The 12280-nt window shown below is 43.3% G+C and overlaps 1 protein-coding gene across 1 annotated transcript in view; it reads right to left on the bottom strand.

Annotated features, from left to right (window-relative positions):
• Positions 1-12280, bottom strand: part of LOC131521357 (tripartite motif-containing protein 16-like) — a 43176-nt gene that overhangs the window by 19320 nt on the left and 11576 nt on the right. The window lies entirely within an intron of this gene.

Genomic DNA, 12280 nt, shown 5'->3' with positions numbered 1-12280 from the left:
CACAGCATCAACTTCATTCTTCTCATATTCATTACATCATATTTGCCACTTAAACTAAAACTATATGTGAAATCCTGATGACACTGATTGCTAATACTCAGCCTTACTTCATGTTTGGGGTCTTCATGGTCAAATTCATCAATGTGTTACAGGCAAATAAAAATCTATGGTAACACTTTCTATGAAGCCCATATTTATAATACATTATAAGGATATTCTTAAGGCATTATAATGAATGCCAATGCATTATAAAAAAGCTTATAATGTGTTATATTGTCTTATAAATAATCATAACAACAATTATAATACATTATAATGCTCACGCATTTGTGGTTATAACTTTTAATATTATGATTATTTATAACACAATGAACACCATATTAAATCTACTTTTACATTGATAATGGACTATATCTCTTGACATTATTTAAGATCTGCATAGTATCTTTCTACAGTACATCTTGTAAGTGGTTAGGTGTGGAGTGTTATTTGAGTGTTCCCTGTGAGGCTAATATTAATTTTGATGTGAGCTAGTTAATAATTTCAACTGAAAAAAAATGCAATGTTTATATGTTATGGATGGACTCTGACACGAAGATGGTAAATGAGAATGATATATTTATTAAAACAGGTGAGACACTCAGGTGACTTAAGGTTTCTTGCAAGGTGGGTAGGTGACTTCAGAATGGTAAATTAAACGGATAATACGATGTCCTTGAGATTCTTCTCTTTTCCTCAGGCGTACGGGGAGACGAGACAGGATCGATCCGGGGAGACACACACACACACTTCGAAGACGGAGCTCTATGAAGAGAGGAGGATACAAGGTGGGAGAACACAGCAGGTAAGTCAGACAGGGTAAGTATTTCTTGGATTTTCGGAAGGATATTGTCTTTTCAGATACAGGATACCAGAAGGTTGAGTCCACGTAGCAATGACGAGATCGGGCGCTGAAGTGTGTATGTGTTGATCCTTTATAGTGCTGGTGATTGGTGTGGTGATCAGGTGCAGGTGAGTGTGATTAATACTCAGGGGATGTGGAGCGGTGTGATTGGTGGAGTGAAGGGCCTGACTGGTCCGTGACAGTACCCCCCTCTCCACGGCCCGCTCCTGAGGGCCGACCCCGGCGTCGCGGTGGTCTGCCCCTGCCTCGGGGTCCTGGGCGATCTGGGTGGATAGCATGGAATTCCTCGAGTAGAGTTGGGTCCAAGATGTCATCTCTGGTTACCCACGAGCGTTCCTCTGGGCCATATCCCTCCCAATCCACGAGGTATTCGAGTTTACCACCACGACGCCAGGATTCCAGGATCTCCTTAACTTGGTAAACGGTACCTTCTTCTAGGATGTGTGGGAGAGGGGTCTCTTCCTCCAAGTCAGGCCCTGTGGTGAGAGGTGGAGAGAAGGGTTTAAGCAGTGAAACATGGAACGTAGGGTGAATTCTGTAGTGGTGTGGTAATTTGAGTTTGTATGTGACGGGGTTGATACGTTCCAGTATGGTGAAGGGGCCACCGAATCTGAGACTAAGTTTTTTACAGGGCAGGCGTAGACAGATATCCCTAGTTGATAACCAAACTTTCTCCCCTGGTTGGTAGTTTGGTAGGTTGGTAGGCTGTCATTTTTTGTCTACGCACTGCCTGTTGAAGTTGGTGGTGTGCTGCGTCCCAGACTCTCTCGCTCTCCCGGAACCAGTGGTCGATGGAAGGGACGTTGGAGGGCTCACCTGACCAGGGAAACAGGGGAGGCTGGAAACCTAGTACGCACTGGAATGGGGTAAGTCCAGTGGATTGTTGTCGTAGGGAGTTTTGTGCGTACTCGGCCCAGCCTAAGAACTGGTTCCAGGAGTTCTGGCGGCCATGGCAGAAGGTTCTCAGGAATCGTCCTATCTCCTGGATTTTGCGTTCAGTCTGCCCATTGGACTGTGGATGATAACCAGATGATAAACTGACGGTCACACCTAGGAGGGAGAAGAAGGCCTTCCAGACTCAGGAAATAAATTGGGGTCCTCTATCGGATACTATATCTTCAGGGAGGCCAAAGTATCGAAAGACGTGATTGAAGAGGAGTTCTGCGGTTTGGAGAGCAGTTGGGAGACCCTTGAGGGGAATAAGTCGGCATGACTTGGAGAAACGGTCTATGATTACTAGTATACAGGTATTACCATCGGATACGGGTAGGTCGGTAATGAAGTCCACTCCTAGGTGTGACCACGGACGTTGAGGTATGGGTAAAGGTTGAAATTTGCCTGCTGGTAGATGACGGGAACTCTTGGATATAGCACAGTCCGGGCAGCCTCGCACAAACCTTCGGACGTCCCGGGCCATGTTTGGCCACCAGAAGCGGTCTCCTAGCAACGAAAGAGTTGCGTTGGCCCCTGGGTGGCCAGTACCAAGTGAAGTATGGGTGGAGTGGATAAGGGGAGTCCGTTGGGTCCGAGGAACATACTGTAGGTTTGGGGGACAGCCCGGCGGATTGGCGGGAGGCGTGGTGGAGGCTACTGGTGGAGAGGACCACTGTATGGGACTAGTGATGATGGTAGTAGGTATGATGGGTTCAGGTTCGGGAGTATCTTCTTCGGGGTTATGGATCCTGGATAGGGCGTCGGCCTTGATGTTCTTGGTTCCGGGTCTGTAGGATATTGTAAACTGGAAGCGTGTAAAGAATAGTGGCCAGCGGGCTTGTCTCGGGTTTAGTCGTTTGGCTTCTCGGATATATTGCAGGTTTTTATGATCTGTGAGTACAAGAAAAGGGTGCTTTGCTCCCTCCAGCCAGTGCCTCCATTCCTCTAGGGCTAACTTTACCGCCAATAGTTCCCGATTTCCTATATCGTAATTTCGTTCCGCCGGGCTGAGTTTTTTGGAGAAGTAGGCGCATGGATGGAGTTTCGGAGTTTCTTGCTGAGATAAGACGGTTCCTACGCCCGTGGTGGATGCGTCTACCTCTACAATGAATTGAACTTCAGGATCCGGGTGAATGAGGAGTGGTGCGTTGGTGAAGGTCTGCTTAAGGTCGTCAAAAGCCTTTTGAGCTTGGGGGGTCCAGGTGAGGGTCTTGTTCTTACCCTTGAGGATGTCTGTGAGGGGACTGGTGGTGGTGCTGTAGTTAGGGATGAAATGTCGGTAGAAATTTGAAAATCCAAGAAATCTCTGAAGTTCCTTGATTGTGGAGGGAACCGGCCAGGATGTGACTGCTTCCACCTTCCCCTTGTCCATGCGGACGCCACGCTGGTCGATGATATATCCCAGAAAGTGTACGGAGGGTTGGTGGAAGGTGCATTTTTCGGCCTTGAGGTAGAGGTGAAAGTGACGGAGTTTGTGGAGGACCTCCGCAACGTGGTGGCGATGGTCGGCCAAGCTCCGGGAGTAGATGAGGATATCATCTATATAAACTATAACAAACCGGTTCAGGAACTCCCGGAGCACCTCGTGCATAAACCCCTGGAAGACGGAAGGGGCGTTAACAAGCCCATACGGCATTACCCGGTATTCGTAGTGGCCGGTAGGGGTGATGAAGGCTGTCTTCCATTCGTCTTCTTCTCTAATGCGGATGAGGTTATATGCGCTGCGGAGGTCCAATTTTGTGAAGACGGTGGCGCCGCGTAGTTGTTCAAGGGCTGCTGGAACAAGGGGAAGGGGATACCGGTATTTTACGGTGATGTCATTGAGTTTACGGTAATCAATGCAAGGGCGTAGGCCGCCGTCTTTCTTGCCCACGAAGAAAAAGCTGGAAGCAGCAGGGGAGGTAGATGGTACTATATAACCTTGCTGTAAAGCCTCCGTAATGTACTCCTCCATGGCCTTTTGCTCCGGAGGAGATAGTGGATAAATTTTGCCTTGTGGTACTGGCTCACCCGGGATGAGATCGATCGCACAGTCCCATGGCCGGTGTGGGGGTAGCTGGGCAGCCCTCTTCGGACAGAAGACGTCACTAAAGTGGGAATAGCACGGAGGTATATTGACGGATAAGTTCTGGTGAGGGCTTTCAATGGATGTGGTGCCAACTGTTATAAGAGATTGCTTGGGTCTTCTCGGTTGAGGTAGGTTGGGAAAACATTTATGGAAGCACTTCTCACCCCACTTTAGGACCTCTCCTGTCCTCCAAGACAGATGTGGCTCGTGCTGCACCAGCCACAGTCGACCCAAAATGATGTCTACCGTTGAACCCTCCAGAACCAGAAGTTGGAGATCTTCTTGATGCAGTTGACCAATCTGTAATAGTAGGGGTTCGGTACAAAGATGAATCATCCTCTCTGTGAGAGATTGGCCCGTTATGGATTGTGCTTCATAACCTTTAGGAATGTCAAAGGTGGGGATGCGGAGTTGCTGGACGAGTTTCCCGAGACGAAGTTCCCCGCGGAACCAGAGTCGAGGAGGACTGTGACTGAGAACACATTGGAACAGGCAGTAAGCAAGGCGTGAGTCGAGAGAGGTTTGAGTTTTGGAAGTGGAGTGAGGACAGAACTCACCAAGATTCGTGGTGGTCGCAAGGGACACTCCAGCACTCGATGTCCATCATCTCCGCATAATAGAGGCACAATCTGTGGGTTATACGGCGTTGTCGTTCCGATAAGGATAGACGGGTCACATTTGTTTGCATTGGTTCTGGAGGGTCTTCCATCTCTGGTCGGCGAGGAGGAGGAGGAGCTGCGATGGCGGTGGTGTGATCCAGGGAACAAGATTGGATACGATTAGAGCAGCGAATAGCGAGTTGGATAAATTTCTCCAGACCATAATTGTCATCGTAAGCACTGAGGTGAAGACGGAGGCGAGGGTTTAAACCTTGTCTAAATGCGGTGATGAGTGATGGTTCGTTCCAGCCGCTAGCGGCTGCCAGAGTGCGGAACTGTAAAGCATACTGCTGTATGGTGTGAGTACCTTGACGAAGTCGATATAACTGTTCACCAACAGTGGAATCCCCAGGCGATAGACTAAATACTTCTTTGAAGTGATGAATGAAGTGATTGAAACTTTGGGTAGTGGGTCCAGCTTGGTTCAGGATAGTTTCGGCCCATTTCAGGGCAGGTCCAGTGAGAGAGGTGACGATGTAAGCTATTTTGGATTGATCCGTTGTGAAGAGATGAGGGTGCAGATTCATGTTCAAGGTGCTTTGGAGAATGAAGCCATCGCAATCCTCCGCCGAACCAGAGAAGGGCGCTGGTCTGGCCACAGGACTGGCGAACACGATCGGGGAAGGAGTGCTCACGGTGGTGTTGGACGGTGGTTGTGGTGGTGGAGCTGGTGGATTAGTTGGTGCGGGAGGTTGTAGGAGTAATTTTTTAAGAGTATCCTCCAGCTCTTGGAAGGGGTCCGGAGTGCTCATCCTGTGTGACGGTGTCGGTCCGATCTTCTGTTATGGATGGACTCTGACACGAAGATGGTAAATGAGAATGATATATTTATTAAAACAGGTGAGACACTCAGGTGACTTAAGGTTTCTTGCAAGGTGGGTAGGTGACTTCAGAATGGTAAATTAAACGGATAATACGATGTTCTTGAGATTCTTCTCTTTTCCTCAGGCGTACGGGGAGACGAGACAGGATCGATCCGGGGAGACACACACACACTTCGAGGACGGAGCTCTATGAAGAGAGGAGGATACAAGGTGGGAGAACACAGCAGGTAAGTCAGACAGGGTAAGTATTTCTTGGATTTTCGGAAGGATATTGTCTTTTCAGATACAGGATACCAGAAGGTTGAGTCCACGTAGCAATGACGAGATCGGACGCTGAAGTGTGTGTGTGTTGATCCTTTATAGTGCTGGTGATTGGTGTGGTGATCAGGTGCAGGTGAGTGTGATTAATACTCAGGGGATGTGGAGCGGTGTGATTGGTGGAGTGAAGGGCCTGACTGGTCCGTGACATTATATGTCAGGTTACAGTTTATTTTGATGGTCCCCTTAGTCTATTGACTATAAGCAACTTTGCAACTACATGTCAACTAACTCTCATTAGAGTATTAGTAGGCTTAGGTTAAGGTTAGGGTAGGTAGAATGTTGACGTACTTGCAAAGTTACTTATAGTCAGTTTGTCTGTTGGGGAACCATCAAAATAAAGTGTTAGCATATATTTAGCAGACATACTACTACTACAATGACTGCTAGTTAACATGTAGTTGCAGAGTTACTTATCAACAGCTGTCTAAAGGGTACCATCAAAATAATCAAACTGATATTACAATAAAAATAGTTCAAAGCAAATGTGTCATATTACACATTCATCTGATCTGATATCTGATCTTATGGCTGTTTGAGAAAAAAAGTTAACTAGCATAAGAAAGGTGGCAAGATATGAGACTTATAGTACATTATAACTATGAGAAATATAATCTAGGGCTGCAACTAACGATTATTTTAATAATCGATTAATCTGTCGATTATTTTTTCGATTAATCGATGAATCGGATATAAAAAAAAAAGACACACAAGAAAAGCATTCATTTCCAACCCTTTATTCAAAAACAGAACTAAAATCTTTAGAAAGTGCACAAACATGTTGCTCCTTGAACATCCCTGAGCTGTTATAATAATAATAAAATAAAATAAAAATGGACTAACACAAAAAACATACACATGTATGCTTGACATCTGCCAAATATATAGACTTTTTTTTTTTTAAATAAAGTGCCACCTGAGCTGCCAGAACAATAAATAATTTATAAAAAATTAAGAACAATACAAATAATTTAACAGGATTTGTTTGAATGTCAGAACTTGTTCTCTACACTACACTACAGACGCACACACTCGCAGACGCACACACTTTTGCAGACGCACACACTCACAAACTCTCACACTGACTCACACACACACACACACACTTACTCTCTCTCACTCCCTTTGTTCAGACACTTTGCATTGCAATGCAAAAATGTGAGCATGTCCACATGCTCCTGGCTCAGGCTCGCTCTTTTCTTTGAGGCTATGTTGCCTGCTGCAGAAAACAGCCGCTCAGATGGTGTTGAGGTGGCAGGGATGCAGAGGTAAGACTTGGCTAGCCTGGCCAACATGGGATATCTTTCATTGTTAGCCTTCCACCACAATAATGGGTTTTCTTCCTTGGCAAGGCTCTTTTCTCCAAAGTATGCGAGGACTTCGTTCCTCACTTGGCTGTGGACATCCTCAGCTTCGCCTGCTCTATCCTCTTCTTCACCATCAGAACCAAGGAGTGAATCAAGTAGAGTGGCTACTAGAGGTTTTGATTCAGTAGCTGTAGTATTGGTGGAGGTAACAACACTGCAACTGCCATGCTGCTGCACATCCATCTTCCTTCTCTCTTCAAGTGACATTATTTGCAGTTTAGTTTGAACCGGTAGGATTTCATCAGGTGAAAGAAACTTGCTCAGTTTCCTAAACCTTGGGTCAAGGGCCATCGCAAAAATCACTGTGTTTGGTGCTCCATCTGAGAAAGCAGTCTCCCTTTTCCATCTCTCCTGCAACTGCTGCACCGCAGTGAGTTGGAAAGCCCGCAGCGGGCTGACTCGTAGACAGCACTCTTGGTGGACTTCAACAGCCCCTTCACAAGTGGAGGTATTGCAGATATTGTTGCATATTTCTGTCCACTCATGAACACAGTGACACATTCAAAAGGCTTGAGGACTGTTGAAAGCTCTTCCAGCAGGCTCCACTGGTCTGGTTTCAGATCTAGGTACCTTTTGCCTCTCTGTGTGACAGAGCTGTCGGACAGTGTTGCTGTTACAGGCCACCTTTGCTCAAGCAGTCGACTTATCATATAGAATGTGCTATTCCACCTTGTGCTTATGTCTTGAACAAGGCTGTGCGCTGGTGTGGCCATTTGTTGTTGTTTCTCTCTGAGTTTACTGCTGGCTAGCTCGCTTTTCTTAAAATGTTCTACCAGACATCTTGCAGCCCCGACAGCTTTTTCAATGCTTGGATGCTTCAACGCAGTATTGATCACAAGTTGCAAAGTATGGCCAGTGCAACGGACAGAGGACCACCCATGCTTCTCCTCCAGGATATTTGCGCAGCCACGATATTAGCACCATTGTCATGGACTATGGCAATGATTTTGCTAGGAGGAATTTCAAATCTGGCCACTACCTGCTCCAACCACTCTGCAATGTTACATGCAGTATGTCTGTCCTGCAGTGGCATGGTGGTGAGGCAGAATGACTGCATGTCCCAGTCATCTGTGATGTAGTGGCATGTAATGCCAAGGTAGGCTTCAGTTGCTACACTTGTCCATACATCAGTGGTGAGAGCAAGTTTGCTGTTGTTGGTGTTTATTGCAGTTTTCACTTCCTTGAATGTCTCTTCATATTTTCTCTCCATGAGCTTTGTGAAGTGAGTCCTGTAGGGCAGAGTGTAACCAGGGTTCAAGGTGTGGATCATTTTAGTGAAGCCGTCATCTTCAACCATCGACAGAGGCCTCATGTCAGTGACGAGCATGTTGAGGATACTATCCGTCAAGACAGCGGCTTGCTGTGGTGTACATGATGCATTCCCCATCAAGAAGCCTCTCATGGTTTGCTGTTTTTTTCTGGAATCAAAAAGATAGTATGAGTATGTGTAATAGCACAATTTTTACATCAACTAAATACATACTTACATACATACATACATACATACATACTTGTTTTAGTTACTAGTTGTGTATAGGCAAGTAACCCAAAGAGCAATTACAGACAAGACACACACACTCTCACTCTCTCTCTCTCTCTCTCTCTCTCTCTCAAGTTCACTTGAAGCTTATTCATTAAATTATTACCATCATTGTAGTAAGTGCAAGGTTCATTTATACACCACATTTAAACACAGCTTAAGATGACCAAGTGCTATAAAAGAACTTTAAAATTAAATTTAAAAAGTACAACACACACAAATATATTTGTCAATAATAACCTATATGGGACAAAGCACAGAATATACACTGCAAAAAATGCTTTTCTGATTGAGTAGTTTTGTCCTGTTTTCAGTCCAAATATCTAAAAAATCTTAATCAAGATACATTTACTAGACACATGAAATAGCATAAGAAATTATGTCTTGTTTTCTGAAAAAACACCTCAAAATTAAGTGATTGTTTGCTTAAAACAAGCAAAATTATCTGCCAATGGGGTAAGAAAAATAATCTTAATGAGATATAATCTCAAACAGAAGTTTTAAGCATCACTTAATTTTCTCATGCCATTTTTCTTGTCTAGTAATCTTGATTTAAGATTTTTTAGATATTTGGACTGGAAACGAGACAAAATTACTAAGAAAAGCTTTTATTGCAGTGTAGCTATACATGACAACAGATTGAAAAATGAATGGTCCAAAAAAGGCGAGTGAATAAAAACGTGTCTTTTAGTCTTGCAATGCAAAGTAACTATACCACCCCTGCTTTACTACTGTTATTAACGAGCTAACGCTAACTTGTCATGCTTGTCAAGCTGGATAACGAGTAAACACCAGCACCAGGGACATTACATTCCTCACTTCAAAACGGAACAAAAGTAGGATTCTGTAGTGACTTACCCTGCTGTTGAACTCCCTTCCTCCTCATCAAAGACTCCAACATGTTTGCGTTTCAGGTGCTGGATCATTGCCGTGGTGCTCCCGTGCCATGCCATGTCGCTTTTGCATATTTTGCAGTTAACACACTTTTTCTGTTTATTTAGTGTGAAATGCTCCCACACCTTGGATGACTTGGGTCGCACGGATTTCTCTGCCTCCGCCATATCTTTCCTCTACCTCCGCTCGTTTTTTTTTTTTTTTTTTTACTTTTTTTTAATTTATGAGGCGCGAACTCTGCTAGCATCCGTCTTGTGAGAGAGACCGAGTGTGTTCACTCTGCTCCGCTCAACTGAAGTTTTTAATAATCAAACGTCTCCGGCGTCGCGCGACACAACGAATCGATTATGAAATTCGTTGCCAACGCTTTTAGTAATCGATTTTATCGATTTAATCGATTCGTTGTTGCAGCCCTAATATAATCCATTGCAACTTAAGTGGATGCAACATGTTCACTGTGTGTTATAAATCATCATACTCTTAAAAGCTATAACCACTAATAAGTAAATATTATAATACATTAAAACTGTTCTTATGAATATTCATAAGATGATACCCTTATAATGTATTATAAATATGGGCTTCATAGAAAGTGTTACCAAATCTATTTTGATCAGGTTTGAGGATCATCTGATTAAATTTTGATTGAATGTAACTCAGAATCGGTAATATCGAGTTCACCGTGACGTCAGAAGGAAAAATGAGGTAAAAAGCTGAAATGTTAGTAAGTTTTGAACTGTTGGTGGTGCTAGTGGTGTTTAACAGCTAAATTTATCTTCCAGAAGAAAGAGCTCAGATAAATGATTCCTAAGTGTGGCCATTTGTCTCTTTCAAAAGAAGATGATCAGAGTCTGACTTATGATTGTATAATAAGACTTTCATGAAATGTTTCTCTGTGAGTCTCCTGACCAGTGATGGGAATAACGGCGTTATAAATAAACGGCTATTTTTTTTCAGTAACGAGTAATCAAACGAATTACTGTTTCCCCCGTTACAACGCCGTTACCGTTACTGACAATAAAATGTGCCGTTACTATATTATTAGAATTTAATTTCAGTTCATCTGAATGGATTCACAGTGTAGCTGTATTTGACGTACCATAAACTCTAGTGTGAAGCACACGCCTCGCCGTCGCTTTCTCTCACAGACACGCACGCAAAGAAAGATACAGAGCAAGTCTTTCATAACACGCAGAAGTGACGCGCTACATGTAAACGATATTCTTTGTTGTATTTTCTTGTCAAAATAACGGAGTTCCTTTGGAATTCTTCAGCTTTTAAGAACTGCCGGTTTCTCTGGTAGTGGGCGGAGCTAATGCAAGCGACACTCTCATTGGCCGGCGCTCACCTATTATCATCCCTGTTTTGATTTCAGCAAATCAATTCGAGCGAACGCAGACAACGTGATTAATATTCATGAACCCAGCAGCTCATTAATCCTTAGTGCGTTTATATTGATGACAAATATGCATTCATACTTGGTTATTCTAATTACTAAGTTATATCATCATATAATATTAAATTATCATAATATTATATTATAATGCTTGACTGACTGATACTAAGTGTCAGTAGATAAATAGTGTAGATTAATGCTTGACTGACTGATACTAAGTGTCAGTAGATAAATAGTGTAGATTAATGTACAATGTTTTATAATAATAATTTATTCTTTTTAGTGTCCATTTCATTAATTTAACATATTTAATATTGGAGGCATAAAAAAGTTATTTGACATTTGAAAATTTTGTAAAAAGTAACGCGATAGTTACTTTTCCTGGTAATTAGTTACTTTTATAATGATGTAACTCAGTTACTAACTCAGTTACTATTTGTGAGAAGTAACTATTAACTATAACTAATTACTTTTTTAAAGTAACGTGCCCAGCATTGCTCCTGACACAGGAGGATCTGCTCAAGTCCACTATGATCCTGTTCTTCTAGATCTGTGTAGTCTCACGTAGCCAGACCATCAGACTGACAGCTGAAGGTCTGGGAACTTTGTCCGCTTTGAATGGCCAAGACCCGCCCTAGAGGCCATTTGATTGACAAGTGAAGCAAACAATCATGTTTCATTTTGTGGCGCGTCATTTTTAGGGCCGTGGAAATGTCGCCACAATTACAGACCGGTGTATAAATCTCTTGGACATATTTTAAAGATTCTATGCCGTGAAATTTAAATATTTCACATACTTTTGAAAATCCAGAATTTAGTTTATACTGATAAGCGCTCATTGTCACAGTTGTAAACACGACAGCTCAAGGGCTAAGAAAGTCACTCTGGACCCCTCACACCCAGCTCACTCTCTCTTTGAACTGTTGGCCTCTGGCCGGCGCTACAGATCACTGAGCACCAAAACAGCCAGACACAAGAACAGTTTTTCCCCCAGGCCTTATCCCACCTGAACAACACATAACACACCCCAGTACTGTACATCTGTAAATAACTCATACATAGGACACATGCACATTCACAGTTCTGTCTATGGCCATTTTTCTTTTCTGTATTTTTATTTTTATTACTGTTGTTATTTATAATTTATTGTCTATTCTCTTCATTATTAGTGTTTTATTACCTTAATTGTGTTGTCTGCACTATGTTTGTACTTCTGTACTGGAAGCTCCTAACACCAAGACAAATTCCTTGTGTGTGTAAACACACTTGGCAATAAAGCTCATTCTGATTCTGATTCTTTCTTCTTTCGTGAGGGAGTTTGGCGCCACAGCATTTTTGTTTCCAGGCAGAACGTTAAAGAACGCAACACACACGTCT

Source organism: Onychostoma macrolepis, chromosome 16 (assembly GCF_012432095.1).
Source record: "Onychostoma macrolepis isolate SWU-2019 chromosome 16, ASM1243209v1, whole genome shotgun sequence".
NCBI classification, from domain to species: Eukaryota; Metazoa; Chordata; class Actinopteri; order Cypriniformes; family Cyprinidae; genus Onychostoma; species Onychostoma macrolepis.
This window is presented reverse-complemented; position numbering and strand designations above follow the sequence as displayed.